At 42.0% G+C, this 27655-nt stretch overlaps 1 non-coding gene across 1 annotated transcript; it reads left to right on the top strand.

The window, feature by feature from the left end:
• The first annotated feature begins 15623 nt into the window (after positions 1-15623).
• Positions 15624-15730, top strand: LOC133802914 (small nucleolar RNA R71). The gene has a single exon (XR_009877657.1). It is a non-coding gene; the product is annotated as a small nucleolar RNA R71 (small nucleolar RNA).
• Positions 15731-27655: the final 11925 nt, after the last annotated feature.

Genomic DNA, 27655 nt, shown 5'->3' with positions numbered 1-27655 from the left:
ATAAGACGGTACTTTTGTTGACAGAACGCAGCGAGGTCGGATTCTCAATTTTGAGGGAAAAAGGACTCCAGACAGTGCTTGGGCACCTAGATTGAGATTGGAAGGAAGCCTGATCGAAAAGGGTAGTTATCGAGATGGCGACAGGAACCAGGAGGTTAATTGGTATGCACATGAGGAGGAGGATGCCACCTGAGAGGAGGTCAGGTGAGGACATGACTTCTACGTAGAATGACTCGGGATGTTAGGATGGATTTCCCATGGTGCGGGAAACGGAGAACTGGAATGCATCGATACATTCGAGGTTCGAGGCTGAGTCCTCAAGGATGAGTATTTAACTGACGAACTTATACTTTGGACATGTAACGAACTGGAAGGGCTCGGTGTTAAGAATGTTCCGAGAAGGAGATGGACATAGAGAGGTTACCTCAAAGGTGCCATTTGAGAGGCCGAAGACAGTAATACTTATTGAGAAGGAATTAGAAACTCTGGCAGATGGATTGTCGAGGATATCATCTGGAGTACGTAAAGGAGACAGAGCTGACCAGTGGAAAAATTATGTGGGTATGAAAAGAAATATTTGGGAGTACTTCAAGGTTGGACTACAGATAGGATTGGTATAAGGAACGAGGTAAAGGACGGTTATGGCTGGCAGAAAATCTAATGAAGCAATCGAAGGAATTTGATCTTGGATTAGCCAGAGTGTTATACTGCGAGGATTGCTAGTATCGTCGGGTTAGGACGAAAAGTACAATGTTGGATACAAGATGGGACGATGTCCCCAAGAGTTGGTCTATGACATGGTTATTGCCAGTTGGAAACCGAGGATAGAGACATTTCGTGGATGGTCTAGTTTGCGCCGGCTAGAGTGTGAGGAGTTGGTAACAAAGATTCTGGAATGGTTCAAGCTATAGTAGCACAGGTAAGTTCTTTAGACAGAGAATGCATGAACGGCGTGGGCAAGTCCCCTTCAAGCTCACGAGCAGTGCATGTGGATTACTCCCAGACGGAAATGGTGAGCAACTGATTATTATGCTGAAGACGTTAGTACCCAGAAAGCAGAGTCTCAGGTAAGGTTCTACGGAGTGTTAGTTGGGTGTCGTCAGGAGTTCTCAAATTACAGCTGCAAGAAGAAAGGACAGGTAATAGAAGAATTGATCTGAAGCCGCAAAGAAGCTAATGAAGAGCGTCTGAAGAATTGAAAGCATGACAAGACCGGTAAGAGCGTCATTTATTGCACAAGCACCTCCGGAGACGACTACATCAGAGATGAGAAGAACAGCAAAACTTGAGGTTAGACGGATTGAGGGGTGTCAAATCAGAAAGAAATTCAGAAGACAAGGTAAGATTTGATTGGTTACGGACGATGATGGAATTTTTGTGTGTTATGATTAAGTAAAGAGTGATGGCATAAAGGACTTGATCTATGATGAGGACATGGACTTGTAGGGGCGCATCACAGATTAGGCACGCACAGGCGCACCTGGCGCGAGGTTGGATCGAACCTTGCGGGAGATGAAAGTATGAACCTGGTTGATACACTTAGAACATTAAGTTGACAGTTATGCATATCATAAGGTGCTTGAGTATTGGGTAATAGTAAGAGAGATAGCGTTGAGACACAGATGTGGTGAAAAGTAACAGACGGATGATCAGTGTTTGAAATCCTCGATTGAGCGAGGGGAGTTATAATTGGAGACGGAACTCCTAGCTGTGAGGCGTGTGTCAGTCAGGGGATAGCGCCATAGACTGTGATAGAGTGGACAAGGCGACGACCGAGTTTGGCGTAACGCTAGTAGGTATGATTAGCTGGTGAGTGTCAATGATCTATGGAATTTAAAGTGTTGGCTTGAGTTGAAGCAAGGAAGGACCCTGCTAAGGTAGTACAAGTTGGGATACCAGGAATGGATGAAGGATCCAATTAGATTTGGTTTATGAACGAGAATTCTGAATGGATATCATTCCACCTCCTAGGGTACGTCGTACCGGGAGGGTTGAGCAGGTGGCAGAATCTAGTGTTTTCCTTTGGACCCTGAGGGGTTAAGTGATGTGGTAGTGTATGATGGGAATAGACCACTTTAGACCTTGAGTAAGGTGTTTGTACATGAAAAGTTTTAACTCAGTTAATGGAGTTAATGTGGTTGGGTCAAGTGAACTAGTTTCAGGATGGAGCATCGATGATATCGAATTGAGACCCTATAGTATTTTAAATTTTGGAATGGATTTAGAGAACGAAAAGAACAGAGTGGGAATCTGGGATTATCAGTTGATTGCAAGTGTAGTGGCAGTCTGAAAGCTTATCGGATATCTTAAGGAATTAAGCGCTGAGTAGGCGAATACTTGAGGTATTAAGGGAAGTGTAATCCCTGTTGAGTTGGCCGTGGTGGCAAATGCTGGCGTCTTGTTAAAGTAACACGACATAGGACATGGTAAGAGGTGAAGGATAGTGAATACTACAGTTTGGCTTTAGTTCAGAGGGAAAGCCAAGAAGGTCGTTGAAACTTCTTAAGGCAAGAGTGTCTGTCTATTTGAAAGCATAAGAGCTGGTAAATTGTTAAATTACGAGGAAACAAAGCTCCGGAAGGAAAGACTTGCATCTCTGCGCAATAACAGACGAGGACCTGTAAGGTGTTCAGAGAAAGAAGGGAGAGTTCTGACTCTGGATTCAACATAAAATTCCGAAGTTGTACTAAGGGTTAGGCCAGCGGGGCCTACAAGTTGATCCCACCTGGTAGAGGTGATGACTTTTGAGTATCTCTGGAATCAGGAATAAGACAATGAATTGGTCATTGTAGTCTAGGCAGACCCTGAGGCTTCAGCAAGGTTGCGGTGTAAGCGAGGAGCTATTGAGAACTTGGCTATTAGACAAAATCTTGAGGGGCAAGATTGTTACTCTTGTGAGAGTGTCATTGGAAAGTAAAGTAAAGGCGGTGGGCCTTGGAAATTATGGTCCGAGTTGCGATACTGACTGATGTGTTGGATAAATTTCGAGGACGAAATTTTTATGAGGAGGGGATAGTTGTAACGACCCAAATTCGCTAATAAGGCTTAAGGGCCTTGATTAGTGTGCCAGGAGGGCATGTTGGGATTTATGTGTGATTTTATGAGTTAAATGCATGGTTATGATTTAAAGCGTGTTATGTGACTATTTGATTATTTGAGATGCATGACTATGTATATTAGTATGCATGTAGGCCCGGATTGCGTTAGAAGGGCATAATTGTAATTTTGGCCATGTTGGGCATAACTGTATTAATATGTGATGATTGTTGAGACCACAGTGGTATGTGGGTATATCCGTGATGTGTAACTTTCGGCACGAGACGATCCTAGAGCTGGATAGCGGGGAAAAGTCACAACGGGGCATTATGTTTGACTTTGAGCGAGTCAAGGAGTATTTTTGATGTTGGGTTATGGAAATAAATAATTGGAGATATATTTGAGGTTAGGATGTCTAGGCGGGAATACTGGGGGATTTTACCATTTTTTGCCTCGGGGATATTTTGGTACCCCGAACCTTGAGGTAACCAGCTTAAGTTATAAAAACAAAACAAATAAACCATTTGGAGACTTAGAGAAACCGACCCAGCCTCCACCCTCTCTTCTTCTTCTTTCTTTCCTCTTTCTTTCATGAATCCACAGAAATCTTAGGAGAAATCAAGCTTGAATTTCTGAAAATTGATTGTGGGATTTGGAGGTTTAGCTCAAGAGTTAATCAAGAACAAATCAGGGTAAAGGTAAGCAATTAATTCTTTTTCTCAAGTTAAATTTCTGAGATTTTGTTGGGTTGTGAATGTTTATGGATTTTGATGTTCAAGGTGGAGTTTGAGGCTTGAAACTTTGAAGATAGGTCATGGGATCCTTTGGGAAATGATTCTACAACTGAGGTAAGGTTTAAATTAAAGTTTGATGGTTGAAATTGAGAATTTCCATGGTTGGTTTTGAGTTTTAGGTTTGAAATTTCAGAAATTTGGAATTGGGATCTTGGTGAGTGTTAGGTTGGATTTTTGGTGGAATTGTGTTGTTTAAACCATCCTAATGTTGTGATTATTAATTGGTTTTGATTTGGGAGCTTTGGGATGGCTTAAGGTGAGGTTTTAAGCTTGAAAATGGTGGGTTTTTCTGGGTTCGAAGGGTCGGGCCGCGGCATGGTTCTTGGAGGGTCGCGGCCCTTGAAGGCTTAGTTGTGCTGAGGATGGAGGGCGGGCCGCGGCATGGTCCATGTAGGGCCGCGGCCCTTTCCTGTTTCTGGGCATTTTGTGGCTCTATTTGGGGGCCATGCCGCGGCATGGTTGGGCCATGCCGCGGCGCTTAAGGAATTTTGGGATTTTGAGAATTTGGGCTTGGGAATTTAACCTAGGGTGCTCGGGGTTGAGTCTTTTACAATGTTTGCTGAATTTCAACGTTCCGAGTACTAGAACTTGGTTTAGAAACTCATTTAAGATTAATCTTATTGGTATCCATTATCTTGGTTGTGACTAGGTGTTAAGCTAGTGCTCGGGAAGTGGATCGTGCTCGGGGGCCGTCATTTTCTATTTAAAGCATTTGGAACTAAGGTAAGAAAACTATAACACCCGTAGGATAGGGCATGGGCCCATAGTGTGATTGCCGGGCATGGCCCTATATTGCATGTTGCATGATGAGATGATTGCAGGGCATGGCCCCAGATTGTGTTGTGTGCAAATGTTTAACCTTAAATGAATCATGATGTGTGAATGATTATTTTGAATGTACTATATGTGTAATTATGATGAAATGAACGGCAAGTGCCGAGAACGGCGTAGGCCGGGGCGGCTGTGGGCCGAAAGTAACACCTAGCACATGGGATGCTATATTCAGGGTGGGACCCAAGGGATACATGAGTTATCCTCGCGGTGAGAACCGATACCCCAGGGCTTTGGTAAGGCTCTGGGGCGGCATGGCCGTGTTTGCTTAGTCTATTGATTGACTTGTTTATCTGAGGATTATCTGTTATGATAAACTGTATTAACTGCATATGTTATGTTCTGCATGAGTTTTCTTGCTGGGCTTCGGCTCACGGGTGCTCCGTGTTGCAGGTAGGGCAAAGACTGAGTCAACCAACCATGAGTACGGAGAGCGTGAAGCGACGCGTACATGTTTGGCCTGCCCGACTGCTTTGGTTGGGGGTTTATTTGAAATTGGCTGTAATAATCTATGATTTTATAACTGATCAACTGTAAACTTACTTCAAGATGAAAATGGTTTTCAAACCTTATTTTTGGGATCCCAATTGTTTAAAACTAGAAGTTTTTATTGAGTCAACGCATTTTCAAGGAATACAGCCTTAACTTTTATTAGTCACACTTTTGCCTCAAAACCTCGGTTAGCGAGTTCATTGCACTGTTTTGTCTTAAAAATTCACTTAGTAACGGCTCTAAGGGAGTAGGGCGTTACAAGTGTGATTATCCACTGAAATTGTAATCCTCTTAAGGCTTGTGAAACTCGTGAACCCAAGTTCATTGATCACAATATTGGGATTCAATATCAATAAGAACACTAAGTGGACGTAGGTCATTACCATCTAGTTGGGGCCGAACCACTATAAATCGCTTGTGTAATTTTCCTTCCATTTGATTCTCTTCTTGTTTTCCTTTTGTTTTTTATCATTTATTTGACTCCGTGTCATTGGCCAAATCTATGGTAAACACATGCAGACAACACGGTTTTCATGATGGTCGTACAAGCTAGGGATGCATAAATTGATAAGTGCGAGCTTATAATATTTAGAAGGCATGGCTTCCATAGTACGAGCTCGACGGTATATCCAACTCGGGGCAACTTGGAGATATGGCGTGTCTGCTGATCCCTGAAGACCCGGATACTTCATACGATCGTCTATGGCCAGGCTGTGATATTTAATGTCGTAGATATTAGGAGATTATTTGTAACGAACCAAATTTGCTAATTAGGCTTAGGGACTTGATTAGTGTGCCTGGAGGGCAATAAGTGAATTATTGTTATAATATGTGAATTTATGCGAATATGTGATAGAGATGCATATTTAGTTGAATTAAATATGCATGTGGGCCTCGTTTATATATTAGGGGTATGTTTGTGATTTTAGCCCGTCGAGGGCTATTGCGATATTTTTGCTATGCAAGTGCACACAGTCGCAAACTCGTAATAAAATGGTAAAACCAAGTGTCGTCCTCAAGGACTGATTTATCAATTACCAGTCAATTAATTTCTTGTTCTATTTGATGAATTGAAATTCTTGATTTTTGTAAATACACCAAAAGAAACTATAAATTGCAGAAACAATAATTAAAAATTGAATGGAATAACAACTAATAGAAATTTTTTTAATTTAATCACTGAGAAACAATTAGGATATTCAATCTCATCAACTATCCTCCCTATTATTCCCTAATGCAAAGTGTGAATTCTTCTTCTTTTTACCTAATTCAATTAACAAGTTGATACAGCAGCCTATAATCATACTATGAATTATAAACTCAACCTAGGTGACAATTTTCCCATATTTCTATGGTAAATTGAACCACAGAGGTAGCATTAATCTCAACAACTTATAACAGTTACACAATTAATACAGATACTTTCGTTCTAAATTAGAATTATGTCCAATATAACCACAGCAGAATTAAATCTCACTTCTCAGATTTTGACTTAAAAACATATGTAAATGACTAAAGATGGCCAACACATAATCAATCTATAAGAACATGTTATATGGAATTGAAGAAGATTGAAAAAGAATAATATTAAAATTGCATTAGTTCATAACAGAGATTCAATTGATTCAATTAAACATCCTAAACAGAAAATTAGTTCCTAGCCATAGTGCTAATCACAACAGAAATTAAGAATAACATCAGGAAGAAGAAAAACATGTAAAAATACTCTAAGCTTGAGTCTTCAAAACCAGCCCCTCTCTCGCTCGTCCGTACGTTCCTTCTCTCTTCTTTTTCGCCATATTAAAACCTAGGATTTAAAATTTTAAAGAGGCGGGCCGCGGCTCTACATACAGTATGCCGCGGCCCGTGTCCAAATTCCTGGGGAAAAAGCCCTCTCCATGCCACGGCCATCTGAAGCCATGCCGCGGCCCGAAGATTTCCTTAAAAAACAATGCTTCTGTTTCCCCCCTAGTCGCGGCTCCACTTTGCTCATGCCGTGGCTCTTAAGGGATTTCTCAATTCTTCAAGTTTTCATCCCAAAATTTCACCAACACTTCCAAATTGTGTTGAGAACCATTCTTTATCAAAATATGATGAAAAACTTGGTTATTTCTTCCCTTTCTTTGGCATTTTCTTCCACATGCTCAATTCTTCCTGATATTCACAAAGACAGACAAACAAAGCATAAACCCGCACTAAATGAAAGAAAAATGAAATAAAAGACTACTAAAAACATCACCAAAACATAACAAAAACTAGACTCAACAAACTCCCCCAAACTTAACCTTTACTCGCCCTCGAGTAAAGACCAAGTTAAACTAACAAAAAGAAACAAACACAAACGAACGAGCTAAACCATCATTACCATCTACAATGCTTTGCCAAAACTCATGAAATCTCAATTGCAATATTTATAACCAGAATTTCAGCTCAATTGCCTTAAAGTCCAATTTGTACAGTTCAATTAGGGAAATCAATAATATATCATGAAAATGACTACAACACTTGGATTCTGTCATATGTGCTCAACTCATTCCAGACAATTCCACAAACCAACTCTTCAATATGCTTGCATTACTTGACCTTCTCCACTAATGTCAATAACACGTGTTTTGAAATCAAAAGGACTTTCACAGGTTATAGCGTTAGGCTTAGGCAAGGGTAGATAAAATTGTCATTTAGGATCAATCATTACCATAAGCATAAAAACCTTGAAACCAGCCAAATTTCTCTTCACCACACCAAAATTCACCCTTTTATACAATTAGAGAGAGAGAGATTACAACACTTTCATCATTTTCTTCTTTTTTTTTTTTTTTTAATCACACTCCCCCAAACTTAAGATTTTCTATATCTATATAATCAAGGAGTGTGACAAAGTGATTCTCTTTTTCTTTTCTTTTTTTTCTCAAAGACTTCTCTCTCTCTCTTTTTTGTACAATCATACTACATTCCAATCATACCAATTCCTTACTATTTTTCATTCTTCTTTCCCACAAATTATATGCTTATGATAACAAAGGAAAAGGAAAACAAAAATAAAGAAGTTAGGAAATTTAGGCTCAAATAGTATAATCAAGAACAAAAACCAAGTTTAAGGCTCAAAAAGGGTAACTAAGGATAATTAAATCAAGGTTGGCTTGAAAGGCAAAATCGATCCAATAAAATTGCCTAAATCACTTTTCTAAACACATGTCATCAATGATTTCGCCTCAAAGGCCAAATAATGCAAGTTCTATCAAAGTCAAATTGTCATTCCACCAACCGTAGTCAAGCTCATATAATAAAATCCAAAATGTTGCATTTTCAAAAAATATTAAAAATTTCCCACAAAACTTTTAGATTAAACTCTAAAACAATTGAGCCAAGCACACAGTTGAATTCAATTTCCTTTTCACGAGCAAAGACAAAGCAACAACAGACAAGAATGATGGCTTAACAGTTACACTAAACAACACAGAAAATAATACAACAGACTAAAAACTAAACTAAACAACGCATAAAAGAAAACAAAACAAAATAAGCTCCCCCCCAAACTTAAAATGCACATTGTCCCCAATGTGGTAAAGAAAGAACAAGGGAAGAGAACTTACCGGGCGCCACATCAGTATGGCAGAGGAGGTGGTGGAGGTGGCCACTGGTATGGAGTGTACTAGGGCAGAGGAGTGAAGTAATTCTCATCAGCGGAGCTCATAGTTTACCTTGTTACTAAAGCATCCAACTCCTCAATGTGAACCCGCCCGTACTCATTTTGTTGCACCATGAAGTCATTATAGTGCTGATTTTGCGCATGATGCGATTGGATTAAGTATTGATTATGCTGAATAAGGTAATCCAATCGAGCATGCGTGCGCTGCATGTGCTGCGTGTGCTCATCAATCAGTCCACCAATTTCCAAATTCGAAGGTGGGTTACTGGGACCTGCTTCATCTGCTTCCTCCTCCTCAGCTTGATCGATGTCCACTATGTCATCAGCCCGGCTGCGCTTATTTTGCTGGCTAGAGGCAGGCGGCGTAAGAGAGGCTGAAGGGAATGCCGTAAACATAGTCTGATTGATTGCCCCCATTGGCCTCCGGACTAGATCGCTGGTGTAGACTGGTACCTCATTAGTGTTGCATAGAGTCGAGAGGAAAGTACCATGGGCAACACCAGCTGTAGTATTGAATCTGCTAATGTTGCAAATGCTATAGCGGATTACGCGGCCCACATCAACTTTCATTTGAGTCATGATAGCATACACCAACAAGCAGCGCTCTCGATCAATAGAAGACAGATGAGATGTCGGCAGTAAACGTGAACTCACAAAATAAACCCACGTCTTCGCAATTGGATCTAGCTGCCACCTGTACAACTCTTTGGGCTTTCTGTTATGATAGTTAAAGCGTGCACCTTCCACACTCAAAATGGCAGCGACAGCATCATAGTCGGGCTCCTCAAAATGGGCCAACTGCCAATGTTCATCCTCTTGTGTAGACAAAGAGGGGAGGCCCAGTAATTGGTTAAAAGCATAAGATGTTGTAAGCACCAATTTACCCCTGATAAAATTGTTCTGTTCTGCATCAAGATATGAGAAGTTGGCAAAGAATTCATATATCTGAGAGCAGTTGCCTGAGCCCACATAAGTAGAGTCACATAGGAAACCCCAATTACGTCGCACTATTTCAACTTTGATAATGTCATAAGCAGGGTTTTGTACAATAGTGGCCTCATTAAGCTCAAACCCCCTTTCCCTTACCACCAATCTCTTATGAATCTTTTTAAATAAATCAGCTGCGTCCTTATTGACAAATAAATTCGTGTCATAATCAGCTGGGGCAGGTGGTGTTGGTGGTGGTTGAGTGCGGGATGAGGAGGCTTTCTTTGAGGAGGTACCTCTAGGGGTATTTCTCTTAGGACCCATAGTGTCTTTCAAAACAAGAACAAAGTAAACCCCCAAATAGGTTTTCAAGAACTTGAGTACAATTTTCCTTTGGTGTCACTCCCCCAAAACTTACTGATTAACACAATCAACAGCCCAAACACTAATTCCCAGATAAACAATCGATAAACCCCTTAAATGTCTCACAAGAAAAGCATAGAGCAATCCACAATACCACAATGCAAACTATTCTCCAATCAAAAGCACTAGAATATATAGGAGACACTTACTTGAATGGCACAAAAGTTCTCCTTTTTGTCTCCTTGGCTAATGGAAGTCTCAAGAATTAGAGAGAAAAAGAGGTTTTGAGTAGGAGAACAAATTCTGAAAGTGATAATGAGTGAGAATTTGGCCAAATTAGGGCTTTTTATCCCAAATTTCGGACTCGGGTCGCGGCATTACTTTGACCATGCCGCGGCCCGCATCAAATCTCCAGTGAATAATGCCGCGGCATCATGATACCTATGCCGCGGCCCGCCTCGACATTCTGGGAAAACTGGGGTTTAATGCCGCGGCCCTCCTCATCCATGCCACGGCCCACCCCTATACTTCAAAATCTGTGGGCCTCTGGAACCCCCAATGCCGCGGCATCGTATGGCTATGCCGCGACCCTTAAGGATTTTCTATTTTTTTTTATTTTTTTGATTTTATTAAAGTTTTTTTTTATTTTTCACGTTTTTCACGATTCTAAAAGTCCAAAAATAAACCAAATATCCATTGTTTACAAATACAAAAGTAAAATAAATAACAAGTAAAACATAGGGTGCCTCCTACAAGCGCTGTCGTTAACGTCATTTAGCCGGACGCTGAACCCCTCTTCAGAGAGGCTTCAGAAGGAGGATAGACTTCGCTTGATCAAAACTACCACCCAAGTAGGGCTTCAATCTCTGACCATTGACTTTAAAAGAATCACCTGAGTTGCCCCGAACTTCTACAGAACCATACGGAAAAACTTGAACAACAGTGAATGGCCTGACCATCTTGACTTCAATTTTCCAGGAAACAGTCGTAGTCTTGAATTGAAAAGAAGTACCTGCTGCCTTGGTTGGAACTCTTTTCTGATTAAGTTCTTGTCATGCCAAGCCTTTGTTCTTTCTTTATAAATCTTGGCATTCTCATAAGCCTCATTTCTGAACTCATCAAGTTCATTCAGTTGCAACAGCCTTCGTTCACTAGCGGCACTCCAATCAAAATTCAACTTTTTCATAGCCCAGAATGCCCTATGCTCCAATTCAACTGGTAGATGACATGCTTTACCAAACACCAACCTGTAAGGAGACATGCCTATTGGTGTTTTGAATGCTGTTCTGTAAGCCCAAATCGCATCATCTAACTTTTTCGACCAATTTTTCCTTGAACTGTCAACGGTCTTCTCAAGGATGCTTTTGATTTCTCTATTTGAAACTTCAGCTTGCCCATTTGATTGAGGATGGTAAGGCAATGCTTTTCGGTGATAAACTCCATAACGAGCCAGCAATGCATCCAGTTGCTTATTCACAAAGTGTTTCCCTTCATCACTAATCAGAGCTCGGGGAGTGCCAAATCTAGTAAAAATATGTTTATGCAGAAAATTAAGCACAGTTTTACTGTCATTGGCTCTAGTTGCTGCAGCCTCCACCCATTTGGATACATAATCCACTGCCAATAGAATATATTCATTGTTGTAAGACGGTGGAAAAGGCCCCATGAAATCGATGCCCCATACATCAAACAGTTCCACTTCAAGAATCCCCTGTAGAGGCATTTCATTTCTCCTCGAGATGTTACCAGTTCGCTGACATCTATCATAAGCCTTGACAAAAACATTGGCATCCTTGAATGATGAAGGCCAATAAAAACCACTTTGTAATACCTTAGCCGCCATTCTTGATGCTCCAAAGTGCCCTCCACATTGTTGAGTATGACAGTGATTAAGAATGGACTGCATCTCTTCTTCAGGAACACACCTTCTGATAATCCGATCAACACAGTGCCTATAGAGAATAGGTTCCTCCCAATAGTAGTGTTTCACCTCAGAAAAGAATTTCTTTAATTGCTGCTTTGACATTTCAGGAGGCACAATCTTGGCGACCAAGAAATTCACTATGTCAGCAAACCAAGGGACAACTAAAGTCTCACTTACCCCAAACAACTGCTCATCAGGAAAGTGATCATTGATTTGCATTGCTTTCTTATTTTCAGTCTCCCCCACCTCAAGTCTAGAGAGATGATCAGCCACCACATTCTCGCTGCCCTTCTTGTCACGAATATCCAAGTCAAATTCTTGAAGCAAAAGAATCCATCTAATCAGGCGAGGCTTGGCATCTTTCTTTGACATCAAATATTTAATGGCAGAGTGATCAGTGTAGACAATCACTTTGTTACCAATCAGATATGGTCTGAATTTATCACAAGCAAACACAATAGCTAGCAACTCTTTTTCTGTAGTGGCATAATTCAGCTGAGCATCATTTAGAGTCCGACTAGCATAGTAAATAGACCTGAATACCTTGTCAATCCACTGTCCCAGAACTGCCCCCACTGCGTAATCACTGGCATCACACATCAACTCAAAAGGCAATTCCCAATTCGGAGCTAGTACAATTGGAGCAAAAATAAGCTTTTCTTTCAAGAAATGGAACGCCCTCAAACATTCATCATTAAAATCAAAGACAACTCCGTTCATAAGCAGATTTGAGAGGGGCTTGGACACTTTAGAGAAATCTTTTATGAATCTCTGATAGAACCCAACGTGACCAAGAAAACTTCTAACTCCTTTGACTGAAACTGGTGGAGGCAGCTTTTCAATGGTAGAAATTTTTGCTCTATCTACCTCAATTCCCTCACTTGAAATTTTATGGCCAAGAACAATCCCTTCTTTCACCATAAAATGGCATTTCTCCCAATTCAGCACCAGATTTTCCATCTCACAACGACGCATCACGTTCTACAAGTTACCCAAACAGAGATCGAATGATGAACCAAAAACAGAGAAATCATCCATGAAAATCTCAATACACGAGTCTACCATGACTGAAAATATGGCCATCATGCACCGTTGAAATGTTGCAGGGGCATTGCATAGTCCAAATGGCATTCTCCTGAAAGCAAATGTGCCATAAGGACATGTGAAGGTTGTTTTCTCTTGATCCTCTGGTGCAATAGCGATCTGTTGATACCCAGAATACCCATCCAAGAAACAGTAGTAGCTATGGCCTGCCAATCTGTCAAGCATCTGATCAAGGAAAGGCAAAGGAAAATGATCCTTCCTTGTTGCCTTATTGAGCTTGCGGCAGTCTATACAAATTCGCCACCCCGTTACAGTCCTTGTTGGAATGAGTTCATTGTTCTCATTTTTCACCACAGTCATTCCACCCTTCTTAGGTACCACTTGCATAGGGCTCACCCATGCGCTATCAGAAATTGGGTAGATTACCCCAACATCCAACCATTTAAGAATTTGCTCCAACACTACTTCCTTCATAGCTGGATTGAGTCTTCTCTGGGCCTCTATGGATGGCTTGCTATTCTCCTCCAACAAAATTTTATGCATCACTATCGATGGGCTGATTCCTCTAATATATGTCAAGGTCCACCCAATGGCCAATTTATGCTCCCTTAGAACTCTCAACAGTTTCTCCAATTCTACCTTTAACAGGTCAGCTGCCACAATGACAGGTAAAGTTTCATTCTCTCCCAAATAAGCATAGCGCAAGTGATCTGGGAGGACCTTTAATTCCAACGGCGGTGGCTGCTGAATGGAGGTTAGCGGTTTATCAATCGCATCTGCTATTTCCTGAAACTTCTTCCAATATGGTAAGAAGGAGTTTATCCAGTTTACACATTCTCTGATCTCAGCATCATCATCATCATCGCCCTCATCACCCAATAATACTGCCTCTAAGGCATCACTGCTCATCCTTCTCTTGGAGACTGCCTTTTCTATCACATCCACACTAAAGCAACTGTCACTAGCCACCGGATACTTCATAGACTTGAAGACATTAAAGACCACCTCATCTCCTTGAACTCTAAGCTTAAGCTCTCCTTTTTGAACATCAATAAGAGCTTGGCCTGTGGCTAGAAATGGCCTACCGAGAATAATCGGGACATCTGTGTCCTCCTCCATGTCCAGAACAATAAAGTTAGCTGGAAATATGAACTTATCCACCTTCACAAGAACATCCTCAATAATACCTCGTGGATGTGTTAACGATCGGTCTGCGAGCTGTAAAGTGACAGTTGTTGGTTTTGCCTCCCCCAAACCAAGTCTTTTAAACACAGATAAGGGCATCAGATTGATACTTGCCCCCAGATCACATAAGGCGTGCTTACATTCAAACTTTCCAATGGTGCAAGGTATGGTGAAACTCCCCGGATCTCTCAGCTTTTGGGGTAACTTCCTTTGTAAAATCGCGCTGCGCTCTTCAGTGAGTGCTACAGTCTCATAGTCCTCCATTCTCCTTTTCTTTGACAGAATCTCCTTCATGAACTTCACATAACTGGGCATTTGCTCCAAGGCCTCAGCAAAAGGAATGTTTATGTGCAGCTTTTTAAACACCTCAAGAAACTTAGAAAACTGTTTATCAAGTGTAGTCTTTCTAAGCCTCTGAGGGTATGGAACTCTAACTGGCTGCTCAATAACAACTGGCGAACTCTTTTCTGACTGCTGGTGGTCTTCAGTAACCCTTTCTGAATCAGACTGTGCACCCATCTCTTTATTCTGAACCACTGCCTGTGGAGGTATAGGCTGCTCAGTTTGTTTCCCACTCCTCAGAGTAATTGCCTGAACTTGCTCCTTGGGGATGACTTCAGTATTACTAGGAAAATTTCCCTGGGGTCTGTTATTGAGCATATTGGCCAACTGCCCAACCTGTGTCTCAAGGTTTCGAATAGAGGATCTGGTCTCAGTCATAAATTCAGTCTGAGTATTAGTAAGAGTCAACAAGGCAGCTTGCAGTTCATTAGGTCTCTCAGGTTGAGGCATTGATTGTTAAGGCCTAAGCTGTTGTGATGATGAAGCTTGATTCATAGGTGGCTGAGGCATGTTATTCAGAAATTGGCCCTGAAACTGAGGTTGTTGGCCTTGATTATTCTTCCACGAAAAATTGGGATGATTTCGCCACCCAGGATTGTAGTTGTTGGAGAATTGATTATTGAGTGGCCTTTGAAAGTTTCTCACCGCTTGAACTTGGGCATGATCCATTGGGGTGTTATTATTCATATAGATAGGGCACTGATCGACAGAATAAGCACCACCACACATTTCACACCTCACTGCCATCTGAACCGCATTAGCAGATACACTGCTCTGTTGTAACTGCTTTGTCAGAGAGGCTACTTGTGCTGTTAGAGCAGTGATTGCATCTAGCTCATGCACCCCAGCTACCTTTCTAACTCCTGATGATCTTTCCTCAGACCATTGATGATTTTTTGTGGCCATGTCCTCTAGCAGCTCATAAGCACCAGTTGCGCTCTTGCTCATAAAAGTGCCACCTGCTGCAGCATCAATAATGGTTCTAGTTGTAGGACATAAACCATTGTAGAAATTCTGTACTAGCATCCACTGTTCAATGCCATGATGAGGACATCTTCTCAGGAGTTCCTTAAACCTTTCCCAAGCTTCATACAGTGACACTCCGTCATTCTGGCAAAAGTTATTTATCTCTCCCCTCAATTTAGCAGCTTTGGACGGAGGGAAGAATTTGGACAAAAATTTCTGAGCTAGATCTTGCCAGGTGACAATAGAGTTTGGCTGCAGAGAGTTCAGCCAACTTTTAGCTCTGTCCCTTAGAGAAAATGGGAAAAGCCTAAGCTTGATTGCGTCATCACTCACCCCATTATATTTGAAGGTTCCACACAACTCCAGAAAGTTGGACAAATGGGTGTGAGGATCTTCAGAGGGCAACCCATTGAATTGCACAGAGGACTGCACCATTTGTAGAATAGCGGGATTTATTTCAAAGTTGTTGGCCTCTACAGCTGGTGGGCGTATACTATTTTGTACTCTCGTCAGAGTGGGTAGCACATAATCTCTCAGGCTCCTCTCAGCATTGGTCTGAGCCTGAACCCCTTGTACAACTCCAGGAGTTAGAACATTCCTGCCATCCCCGTCATTCTGTGCCATCTTCACAGATTTCTGGGCCTCTCTCTTGTTCTTTCTAATTTGATTGCAAGACTTTTCAATCTCAGGATTCAGAGGAACAAGTGTGTCTTTTCCTTTTCTGCCACGCATATACCAAAATTCACCTGAGATAGACAAATTAAGCAACTAAACAGATTAGAAACAAGAGAAATTAAAATCAAATTAGAATATAAATTAATTAGACTGATATTGATAATTATTTTCAGTCCCAGGCAACGGCGCCAAAAACTTGTTGCGATATTTTTGCTATGCAAGTGCACACAGTCGCAAACTCGTAATAAAATGGTAAAACCAAGTATCGTCCTCAAGGACTGATTTATCAATTACCAGTCAATTAATTTCTTGTTCTATTTGATGAATTGAAATTCTTGATTTTTGTAAATACACCAAAAGAAACTATAAATTGCAGAAACAATAATTAAAAATTGAATGGAATAACAACTAATAGAAAAACTTTTAATTTAATCACTGAGAAACAATTAGGATATTCAATCTCATCAACTATCCTCCCTATTATTCCCTAGTGCAAAGTGTGAATTCTTCTTCTTTTTACCTAATTCAATTAACAAGTTGATACAGCAGCCTATAATCATACTATGAATTATAAACTCAACCTAGGTGACAATTTTCCCATATTTCTATGGTAAATTGAACCACAGAGGTAGCATTAATCTCAACAACTTAATAACAGTTACGCAATTAATTCAGATACTTTCGTTCTAAATTAGAATTATGTCCAATATAACCACAGCAGAATTAAATCTCACTTCTCAGATTTTGACTTAAAAACATATGTAAATGACTAAAGATGGCCAACCAATAATCAATCTATAAGAACATGTTATATGGAATTGAAGAAGATTGAAAAAGAAGAATATTAAAATTGCATTAGTTCATATCAGAGATTCAAGTGATTCAATTAAACATCCTAAACAGAAAATTAGTTCCTAGCCATAGTGCTAATCACAACAGAAATTAAGAATAACATCAGGAAGAAGAAAAACATGTAAAAATACTCTAAGCTTGAGTCTTCAAAACCGGCCCTTCTCTCGCTCGTCCGTACGTTCCTTCTCTCTTCTTTTTCGCCATATTAAAACCTAGGATTTAAAATTTTAAAGAGGCGGGCCGCGGCTCTACATACAGTATGTCGCGGCTCGTGTCCAAATTCCTGGGGAAAAAGCCCTCTCCATGCCGCGGCCCGCATCGACGAGTTCTGGGCAAAATGCCCATCTATGCCGCGACTCTCTATAGCCATGCCGCGGCCCGCATCAACGAGTTCTGGGAAAAATGCCCATCTATGCCACGACTCTCTATAGCCATGCCGCGGCCCGAAGATTTCCTTAAAAAATAATGCTTCTGTTTCCCCCCTAGCCGCGGATCCACTTTGCTCATGCCGTGGCTTTTAAGGGATTTCTCAATTCTTCAAGTTTTCATCCCAAAATTTCACCAACACTTCAAAATTGTGTTGAGAACCATTCTTTATCAAAATATGATGAAAAACTTGGTTATTTCTTCCCTTTCTTTGGCATTTTCTTCCACATGCTCAATTCTTCCTGATATTCACAAAGACAGACAAACAAAGCATAAACCCGTACTAAATAAAAGAAAAACAAAATAAAAGACTACTAAAAATATCACCAAAACATAACAAAAACTAGACTCAACAAAGGCATATAGGTTATATGTTTGTGATACATCTGTGTAGCACGATCCAAGACAGTTCTGGGGAGCCGTTAGTCAGGAAGTCACAACGAGGTTGAGAATTTGACTCGGGGTGTGTCGAGGGGCATAACGGGTATGTGATAATTTATGGGGTTACCGGGTTATGGAAATAAATATTTGGAGATATATTTGAGGTTAGAATGTCTAGGGGGGAATATTGGGAAAATTTACCATTTTTCCCTGGGGGACGTTTTTGGTACCCCGTGCCTTGAGGTAACCACTTATATTTAAGTGAAATAAAAAAAAATAAAGGAAACCCCTAGACTTCCTCTAAACAGACCAACTCCCTCTCATTTTCTCTGGTTTTCCTATACTCTTGAAGGCCTAGTAACATCTTGGAGAAAAACCAGCCAAAACTAAGGAATTGAAGCTAGGAACCCAGCTAGAGTTTTGGAAGCTTGGAGCTTAGGAAACTGAGTTGTGGATTCAATTCTTTAAAATGTAAACTTCTTAATATGTTGAGTTGTGTTAATTTGCAGCTATTTTTAGGTTGAATATTAGAGTTTTGCATGTTGGAGGGATGAAGATTCAACTTTGATTTTTATAAGGGTTTTGGCATGAGTTTCTGTTGGGTTTTTCTATGGAATCAATAGTATAATATTTGTGATAACTAGTTTGGAATGTTGGTTTAATTCTGGGGATAATTGGACTGGTTTTTGATGTGAAAATAGTGAGTTTTTCTGGGTTCGAGGGGTTGGGCCGCGGTGCGTGTGGGCTATTTTGAGGCAAGGCGTTGGGTTGAGCTGGTGGTCATGACATGAGTCCCTAGGGCCGCGGCGCTTGAGGTACTTTTGGGTTTTTAAGAGGTTTTAGACTCGGGAATTCACTAGTTAAGGCTCGGGATGGATTTTATCGCCCGGATTGATAGAATTTAATTCTCCGGAGATTAGAATTATGGGTTGAAGTTATTTAATGGATTAGAGCTTGATGGGTGGATATTGTTAATGCGTTGTGATTAAGGCTTCAGCGAGGCTCAAACTAGGGAACTGTGCTCGAGATATCGGTGCTTAGAAAGCTCAGGACACAAGAAAGAAAACTACTGTTTCCATAGAGCTTGTGTTCCAGGGCTCGGCCCCTATAAGGTTGTGTTACGGGGCATGGCCCTTTGATTGAATTTATGTGTGTTATGATACTTGTTTAGTATATTATGTGTATGTATTTATGATGGAACGGCGATGGCCGAGAACGGCGAAGGCCGGGAATGGCGAAGGCCGGGAAGGGCGAAGGCAGAGAATGGCAAGGGGCCGGGAGCAGAGTTTAGCATGCGGAGTGCGAGTTGCAAGGGTATGACCCCGAGGGATACCTGGGATATCCTTACGGTTTAGACCGCGAACCCAGGGCCTGGTAAAGCGCCTGGGATGGCATGGCCGTACATGTATGACCTGGTGTTGGCTTGATTTTGTATTAAGTGTTTGGTATACGTTTATTATCTTCTTGTGTGGGTTTTCTTGCTTGGCTTCGTCTCACGGGTGCTCTATGGTGAAGGTAAAGGCAGAGGGAGAGTCGATCAGCCTTGAGTATGGCGAGCGGGATGGGCGACGCATACATGTCCGGTCTGTCTGGCTGCCACGGCCAGGGGTGTTTTGGGAGATGTTTGTACAAAACTTGAACTTTGTCGTTTAGTTGACTCTAACTAAGTTTTGAGTTGTAAATATTTCTAAACAATGTTTTTGGGATCCCAATTGTTATATGTCTTATCATTTTCAATGAACGGTTTATTCTCAAGTTTATGACTCTGATTATGGTTCTATTACACATTTGTCTTAAAACCTCGATTAGCGAGTTAATTACACATATAAACTCACTTAGTAACGACTCTATGGAAGTAGGGCGTTACAACTTGGTATCAAAGCGAGCCAAGGTTTATGGTTTCTAGAGAATGACCGAACATGTACGCTCGCCGTCAGTTGCCACATATAAGCTCGACTCAGGGTCAGTTGGTATGATTGACCATTAAGTTAAAATATGTGTATAAATGCCTTGTTTGCCTGCTTATCTGATATAGAGCATGATGAATGATTTAATGTATGCATGATGTCAGGGCATGGCCCGTTGTGTGTGATATGTTGTTTGAGTTTTATGTGGATTACTGTTTATGGTTGACTGATGTGTTTGGGAGGTGGTTTGGATGTTTTTATCATGCCTGATGAGTGGCGTCATTGGTTGCAGGCATATTTGTTGAGATGCAGTCGGGCCGAAGATGATAACCAGGGTTAGGATCCTCAACCTGCCCCACAAAATTGGCAGCAAATGTTCGCCGAAATGGAAGCAAGGCTGCAACGAATAGAGGAAGAACTTCTCCAGCTAAGGCAGCAGGCCCCTCCACATGTTACAGGGTTGCCGACTCAGCAAGTTATGGCACCAGCGCCAGTTCAACTTGTTGTGGAGAATAAGTGGGAACCCTTATATAAGCGGTTCAGAAAATAGCATCCTCCCACCTTTAAGGGTGGACCAGACCCACTGCGGGCAGAGCAGTGGATGAATATGATCTCCTCCATTCTTGATTTCATGAGGGTTGAGGGGAACGAGAGGGTAGCTTTTGCAAGCTACATGTTCAGAGAGGATGCCCGCATCTGGTGGGATGTGGTGGTCTAGAGGAGGAATGTGACCGTTATGACCTGGGAAGAGTTTGGGAATATTTTCAATGAGAAGTATTACAGTGTGGCAGTCCGAGTTGCGAAGGTTGATGAGTTTATCAACCTAACTTAGAACTGGATGACCGTGACAGAGTATGCTCTGAAGTTCGATCGTTTGGCGAAGTTTTCGACAGACCTAGTGCCGATAGGTACGGGGATTGAATGTTATGATAGCCCGTGATCTAAAGATCACTTTGGATCCAGGGACTACTACCTATGCTCAGGTGGTAGACAAGGCCCTTACAACTGAGGAGGTCGAGGACCAGATTTGGAGAGAGAGCGCTGTTAGGCACGATGTGAGGAGGACAGTGCCTCATTTTATTGGATCCAGCCTGGGTAGTGGCTCTGGTGAGTAGAAGAGGATGGCCCCAGATTCCTTTGTTCATCCCAGTTCTGATAGGAGGGAACGGGGCGGTTTTAGTGGCCGTCAGGGCAGAAGTGACAACTGGAGGAGCTTTTCAGTGTGTCCTTGGTTTAGACAACGACATCAGGGTGAGTGCAGGATTAGGGCATGCTTTACCTATGGGAGCGCCAATCATTTGAAGAAGGACTGCCCACAAGCTAGGAAGGACGAGCCAAAGCAGTGCGGCAGTCTCGCTCCTACCAGGGTGTTCACTTTGACTTAGACGGAGGCAGAGGTTAGCCCCTCAGTTGTGACAGGTCAGATCTCTAGTGCTAGTGATAGATCAGAGTTTGTACCAGGAGCGGAACTAGTATCCAGGACACCTTATTGAATGGCTCTGACAGAGTTGTAGTTTCAGTTGCAGGAGCTACTGGATTTGGGGTTCATCAGACTGAGTTTCTCGCCGTGGGGTGCTCTGGTGTTGTTTGTTAAGAAGAAGGATGGATCTCTCAGGATGTGTATTGATTACAGGGAGTTGAACAAGTTGACCATTAAGAACAAGTACCCATTGCTTAGGATTGATGATTTTTTTTACCAGCTGTAGGGAAAGACGGTGTTTTCTAAGATAGATCTCTGGTCAGGTTATCATCAGTTAAGGATCAAAGAGGTGGACATACCAACGATCGTTTTCCGAACGAGGTATGGACATTATGAATTCCTGGTTATGTCCTTTAAATTAACCAACTCCCCAACACCTTTTATGGACATGATGAATAGGGTTTTCAAGGATTATTTAGACAAGTTCGTGATTGTATTCATCAACGATATCCTGGTGTACTCACAGTCTGAGACACAGCACGAGCAGCATCTACATTTGGTATTGCAGCGGTTAAGAGAGCATAAGTTATACGCTAAGTTCCGCAAGTGTGAGTTCTGGTTACCACAAGTTACATTTCTGGGCCATATCGTCAGTAAGGAGGGGATTTAGGTTGACCCAAATAAGATTGAAGCAGTCAGAGACTGGCCTAGACCGAATAGTGTTCCTGAAGTGATGATTTAATTGGGGTTGGTAGTGTATTACCGGCGGTTTGTTGAGGGTTTCTATCGAATAGCTACATTGTTAAAAGAATTAACGAAGAAGAAGGTAAGGTATGTTTGGACAGACCGATGTGAGAACAGTTTCAAAGAGTTGAAGCGGCGATTGATTACAGCGCCAATGTTGAGTTTGCCGGCAGATAATGAGAAATTTGTGGTTTATAGTGATGCTTCCAGACAGGGTTTGGGGTGTTCGTTGATGCAAGCTGGGAAGGTGATAGCCTTTGCATCGAGACAGTTAAAGGAGTATGAGCAGAGATATCCCACACCTGATCTGGAATTGGCAGTGGTGGTGTTCGCACTTAAGATATGGAGACATTATTTATATGGTGAGAAGTACAAGATATGCACTGATCATAAGAGTTTGAAGTATTTCTTCACTCAGAAAGATCTGAATAAGCGCCAGAGACAGTGGTTGGAGTTGGTCAAGGATTACGATTGTGATATCCTTTACCATGTTGGAAAGGCTAATGTAGTTGCTGATCCTTTGAGTCGAAAGGGCCCAGGACAGCTGTTCAGTTCGAGACAGATATTTGAGGAGCTAGCAAAGGAGATGACTAGAGCGGGTATATAGTTGGTGGTTGGTCGGTTAGCCAACATCACTCTTCAGTCTACGCTCCTTGAGAGGATCAGGGAGGCTCAGAAGAATGATTCTTAATTGAGGGGTTACAGGGAGAACGTCTTGGTCAGAGCGGCCAAGGACTTTACTATTTCAGAGATGGGGTTACTGAGATATAAGGGTCGGATCTGTGTTTCGATCGATGCAGATATCCAGCGAGAGATTCTGGATGAACTACATACCACTCCCTATTCCTTGCATCCGGGTACGACATAGATGTTCCAGGACCTGAGAGCTTTGTACTGGTGGTCAGGCATGAAGAGGGATGTGGTGGATTATGTGGCCAAGTGCCTAACTTGTCAGCAGGTCAAAGTTGAACATCAGAGGCCTGCAGAGTTGCTGCAGCCTCTAGGGACTCCATAGTGGAAATGGGAATATGTCGCCATGGACTTCGTGGTTGGGTTGGAAAAGACCATAGGACAGCATGATTCGGTGTGGGTGATTGTGGATAGGTATACCAAGTCCGCCTACTTTTTACCAGTCAAGATGACTTATACTGTGGAGAAATATGCTGAGCTATATGTGAAGGAGATTGTTTGACTGCATGGGGCACCAAGATCAATAGTATCTGACAGGGACCCCACCTTCACCTCCAAGTTCTGGGAAAGTCTGCAGAAGGCTATGGGCACACAGTTACGGTTTAATACCTCTTATCATCCTCAGACAAATGGATAGAATGAAAGGACGATTCAGATACTGGAGGAGATGCTACGAGCCTGTGTGCTATATTTTGGGGGATCTTGGAGTAGGTATCTTCCTTTGATTGAGTTCTCGTACAACAACAACTATCAGGCGACCATCAGAATGGCTCCGTATGAGATGCTTTATTGGAGAAAGTGAAGATCACCTATCCATTGGGATTAGATAGGTGAGAGGAGGTATTTAGGTCCTGAGATGGTTCAGAGGACCAATGAGGAAATTGAGAAAATAAGAGCCCGAATGATCGCCTCTCAGAGTCACCAGAAGAGTTATTCAGACTTAAAACACAGGAGTGTGGAGTTCCAGGTTAGTGACCATGTGTTTCTTAGAGTTTAACCTTTGACGGGAGTGAAACGGCTTGGTGTTCGGGGCAAGCTGAGCCCTAGATTTGTTGGCCCCTTTGAGATTCTGGAACGGGTTAGAGAGGTAGCTTACAGATTGGCAATGCCTCCAGCCTTATCAGGGGTCCATGACGTGTTTCATATGTCCATGCTCCGGAAGTATATGTCAGATTCAACACATGTTCTGAGTCATGAGAATTTAGAGTTGGATCAAGATTTGTCTTATGAGGAGAAACCTGTTCAGATTCTCGACCGGAACGATAAAGTCTTGCGGAGCAAGACCATCGCCTTGGTGAAAGTGCTGTTGAGGAACAACAAGGTTGAGGAGGCGACATGGGAATTGGAATCTGAGATGCGGGAGCGGTATCCCGAGTTATTCATGTAATTTCGAGGATGAAATCTCAGTAAAGAGGGGATAGTTGTAACGACCCATATTTGCTAATTAGGCTTAGGGCCTTGATTAGTGTTCCTGGAGGGAAATAAGTGAATTATTGTTATAATATGTGAATTTATGCGAATATGTGATGGAGATGCATGTTTAGTTGAATTAAGTATGCATGTGGGCCCCGTTTGGATATTAGAGGTATGTTTGTGATTTTAGCCCGTCGAGGGCATAAAAGTGATAAATGTGATACTTTTCTGTAGCTCGATCCAAGACAGTTGTAGCACGATCCAAGACAGTGATAAAAGTGATAAATGTGATAGTTTTGTGTAACAAGGGCATATAGGTGATATGTTTGTGATACATCTGTGTAGCACGATCCAAGACAGTTGTAGGGAGTCGTTAGTCAAGAAGTCACAACGGGGTTGAGAATTCGACTTGGGGCGAGTCGAGGGGTATAACGGGTATGTGATAATTTACGGGGTTACTAGGTTATGGAAATAAATATTTGGAGATATATTTGAGGGTAGAATGTCTAGGAGGGAATATTGGGAAAATTTACCATTTTGCCCTCGGGGACGTTTTTGGTACCCCGAGCCTTGAGGTAACCACATAGATTTAAGTTAAATAAAACAACATAAAGGAAACCCCTAGACTTCCTCTAAATCGACCAACTCCCTCTCATTTTCTCTGGTTTTCCTATACTCTTGAAGGCCTAGTAACGTCTTGGAGAAAAACTAGCCAAAACTACGGAATTGAAGCTAGGAACCCAGCTAGAGTTTCGGAAGCTTGGAGCTTAGGAAACTGAGTTGTGGATTCAATTCTGTACAAGGGAAGCTTCTTAATATGTTGAGTTGTGTTAGTTTGCAGCTAGTTTTAGGTTTAATATTAGTGTTTTGCATGTTGGAGGAATGAAGATTCAACTTTGATTTTTATAAGGGTTTTGGCATGAATTTTTGTTGGGTTTTGCTATTGAATGAATGGTATAATATTTGTGATAACTGGTTTGGAATGTTGGCTTAATTCTGGGGATAATTGGACTGGTTTTTGATGTGAAAATAGTGAGTTTTTCTGGGATCCAGGGGTCGGGTCGCGGTGCTGTTCTTGCTGAGTCGCAGCCCCATAGAAGTTGGGGCGCCTGGTAATGAAGGCGCGCTGCGGCGCGTGTGGGCTATTTTGAGGCAAGGCCTTGGGTTGAGCTGGGGGCCGCGGCATGAGTCCCTAGGGCTGCGGCGCTTGAGGTACTTTTGGGTTTTTAAGAGGTTTTATGCTCGGGAATTCCCTAGTTAAGGCTCGGGATGGATTTTATGTCCCGGATTGTTAGAATTAAATTCACGGGAGATTAGAATTATGGCTTAAAGTTATTTAATGGATTAGAGCTTGACGGGTGGATACTGTTAATGCGTTGTGATTAGGGCTTCAGCGAGGCTCGGACTAGGGAACTGTGCTTGGAATATCGGTGCTTAGAAAGCTCGGGATACAGGTAAGAAAACTACTCTTTCCATAGGGCTTGTGTTGCAGGGCTCTACCCCTATAAGGTTGTGTTTCGGGGCATGGCCCTTTGATTGAATTTATGTGTGTTATGATACTTGTTTAGTATATTATGTGTATGTATTTATGATGGAACGACGATGGTCGGGAACGACGAAGGCTGGGATCAGCGAAGGCCGGGAACAACGAAGTCTAGGAATGGTGACGGGAGCAGCGTTTAGCACGCGGAGTGCGAGTTGCCAGGGTAAGACCCCGAGGTATACCTAGGATATCTTTACGGTTTAGACCGCGAACCCAGGGCCTAGTAAAGCATCTGGGACAGCATGGCCGTACATGTATGACCTGGTGTTGGCTTGATTTTGTATTAAGTGTTAGATATACGTTTATTATCTGCTTGTGAGGGTTTTCTTGCTGGGCTTCGTCTCACGAGTGCTCTATGGTGCAGGTAAAGGCAAAGGGAGAGTCGATCAGCCTTGAGTATGGTGAGCGGGACGGGCGGCGCGTACATGTCCGGTCTGTCTGGCTGCCACGGCCAGGGGTGTTTTGGGAGATGTTTGTACAAAACTTGAATTTTTTCGTTTAGTCGACTATAACTAAGTTTTGAGTTGTAAATATTTCTAAACAATGTTTTTGGGATCCCAATTTTTATATGTCTTATAATTTTCAATGAACGGTTTATTATCAAGTTTATGACTCTGATTATGGTTTAATTACACATTTGGCTTAAAACCTCGATTGGCGAGTTAATTGCACATATAAACTCACTTAGTAACGGCTCTAAGGCAATAGGGCGTTACATTATTTATTTCATGATCAGATCACATCCTAGTATAAATGGGAATATTTCACATTAAATGTAATAGATGTATAAATCTGTGATTGACTCACATGGTTACCCAAACCTGTCCAAGGAATTTCTCTATAAATACTGAGAATATTGGACAGGAAAAGGGGACGATTATTCTGTAATACCGAAACTCTGTCAAAATAGAGAGAGAAAAGCAGTAATAATATAGACTCGTGGACTAGGTGGATTTTAACCACTAGACCACGTAAAAAGACCAGTGTTCTTAAGAGTTATTTTGATACTTTGGTTTATCATCAAGCACTAATTCAACCTTGTTATTTCTTAATTTACTGTCGATGAAAATCGGCGTCAATAGTTTGGTGCTTTCATTGAGAGTTGAGATTAGTTCTTTCATAAAAATCTCAATCAAATCTCATTATGGTGGTCACTCTTTCGATGCACGACAATGAGATGGAACAGCCTGGTGGGCAGGGGGTCCACCATACTGTTCTTTCAAATGAGCATGGCCCTGAAGTTCAGCAACGACCGGGAAAGCAATCGGTGGGCCAAAGAGATACTAGGAGTTTGGCGTCAATACCGCCGAATCCAAACCCAAATTATTAAACTGTGGATGAACTGGAAAACATGCAGTTAAGAAGCCAACTTGCTAACGAAAATAGGCAAATCAAGGAGGTTCAGGCTCGGTTACCCCCTCTTGCAACCGACGTTAATGTTGGAAAGAGGCAAAGTGGGTCTTATAAGTCCCACAGGAATAACCGGTCTAAACCAAGTCGATCAATCAGAACTGCCACCCCAAGTTTTGTGCCCATAGCGTGAGATCGCCAAAATGCTCAACTTAGTGGCCCTCCCCAGGGTCATTTGGCTCAATACGCCCAGAATCGAGCAACTTCCATTCAGCCCGCTGGAGAAAACACTTTGTTAGCTCCGGAAGCACCAGTGAATCAAACCAGAGCTCAGGTGAATAAGTATAATCCTCCTCCGATAACAACAGGAGATATAGTCACCATTTCAAGAGGACCTCATCTGGCAGGCACGAGTAGAGGTGCACAGAAGAGGTATATCAACGAACTGAATTCCCATAACAGAGTCGAATTTGTCCTGGATCAACGATTATCAAAGCAGCAGGGATTAGAAAAACAACCAATCAGTTTTATGGAGGAAGATAATAGCCATGTCCAGTTCCCACATAATGATCCTCTGGTCATATCCCTTCAACTCACCAACCGGTGAGTTAGGAGGATACTAGTAGATAATGGAAGTTCTGTGACTCTACTCTTTAGGTCCACCTTAGAAAAATTGGGATTGTCTTTAATTGAGCTGAAGG

The sequence above is a fragment of the Humulus lupulus genome, chromosome 9 (genome assembly GCF_963169125.1).
Source record: "Humulus lupulus chromosome 9, drHumLupu1.1, whole genome shotgun sequence".
NCBI classification, from domain to species: domain Eukaryota; kingdom Viridiplantae; phylum Streptophyta; class Magnoliopsida; order Rosales; family Cannabaceae; genus Humulus; species Humulus lupulus.
The sequence above is the reverse complement of the archived record's forward strand: the minus strand, read 5'-3'. Positions and strand labels throughout refer to the sequence as shown.